At 38.9% G+C, this 1,633-nt stretch overlaps 1 protein-coding gene across 1 annotated transcript in view; it reads right to left on the reverse strand.

Annotated features, from left to right (window-relative positions):
* Positions 1-1,633, reverse strand: part of LOC108247446 (slit homolog 1 protein) — a 137,265-nt gene that overhangs the window by 85,579 nt on the left and 50,053 nt on the right. The window lies entirely within an intron of this gene.

The following is a 1,633-nucleotide window of genomic DNA, read 5'->3' on the forward strand; positions in this document are numbered from 1 at the left end:
GGTGCATGTGTGTGTGACAGAAAAAAAAGAAGGATGTATGTCATCTGTGGCTGCCCTGGAGGAGCTCAGACACACTCCATTAGTGTCAGGCTCAAACCAGAGGCTGACAGATGAGAAAACACACTGAGGCCTACACTGCTGATAAAACACATGCATTTCACAGCAAGGCACAAATTACTTCTTTTCAGATCACTTTGCCAGAATATAACACTTGAGCTTGTTTTAATAATAGAATGTGAATTAAAAGAAGGCAAGGGATTTATAAAACTAGCAAAGAATCAATTAGGAAAATAATATTGCACTAGCTTTAATGTTCAATGTGATATACCACTTATTAAATGGCTGTTCCTGCAGTTATTTACATGCATTCTACATGCTAGCATTCAGTTTAAAGCACTGCTATGGTGTGTCTAGGTCCAGTTCAGACCAATAGTAGCTGAGTCAAGTCAAGACTGACACCACAAAGACAGCCTCAACACAGTGAGTGTGAGATGTTCTTAAGCCTCCTGTGGCATTCGGGTCAAATTGATCCCGAAGTTACAAGAACTTCTCTAGCTTAAGTGGCCAACCGACAAATGGAACCAGGTTGGACAAAATAATAAAAGGGAATAACAAAAATAAAGCTATAACAAATTGCATTTGTCCCCTCTGCCCTACAGACACCTACCCCCCACAAAGAAGCACTGGAACACGACTAATCTTCTGACAAAAAGAGAATATACAATTAAAGCTCCTCCTCACTGGTAGATCTTCTAAAGTAAGAAAACAGATCTAAGAGGAAGTGCAGACATCTGGTTTCTAATAGGAATCAGATCAAAGCTAAACTTCTCCTGCCCCGCTGGTGGGGAAAATCTCCAAAGCTGTTGACCTTCATAGTACAGCACACGTTCATTTGGGATGTTATCTGTCCAGTTGTAAGGTAACATAAGAACTGGTTTGGGAACTGAAGCCCAGTATGGTTTGGTTATAGATCCGGAGGTTTTTCTATGTGGCTGAAACAAATGTCTGGAATAAAAAGCAACAACTCCACAAAGATAAATCAAATCAAAAGTATTGAGAAAGATACCTAAACTTGACATTGTTTCAGGTTTGCCATCAATGCAAGGGTATCACTTTGCTGATGCAGCATAAAGTTCAGCAGTGTCTGGAACATGAAACAACCGGTGAAAAAGGTGATGAGGGATCTACACAGTTGCAGGATGTTTGAAAGCAGGAGATGATGACATGCAGAGACAATCTCCCCTACTGTATATGGGGGGTGAGTGATGCAGGTGTGGGAAACATAAATTATCATTTAAACAGAGTCAGGTGATTCAATATCCAATTCAACAGAACCTAAAGTGGATGCAGTCAGAAATGAGTGGAATTTAAAAAAAAAATAAATAAATAGAGAAGCTGACAAATTAAGAGAAAGCTATCAACAAATATTGAGAAAAAATAAAGATCACTAGAGAAGTTGCATTTCCTGCGAAAATGCAGTGTGAATGCTTTTTTTGCTGAATGATTTTGCTGAAAGCGGCTGAAGATATGCTGAACAGCTGAAGTTTAATGAAAACGCAAAAAGTGAAACAGCAGCTAATTTGAAGAAGATTTGCATAAGATAGAAGAACAAAAGCTGAAAGAAGCAGAAATT

This window comes from Kryptolebias marmoratus, linkage group LG3 (assembly GCF_001649575.2).
Source record: "Kryptolebias marmoratus isolate JLee-2015 linkage group LG3, ASM164957v2, whole genome shotgun sequence".
Lineage (NCBI taxonomy): Eukaryota > Metazoa > Chordata > Actinopteri > Cyprinodontiformes > Rivulidae > Kryptolebias > Kryptolebias marmoratus.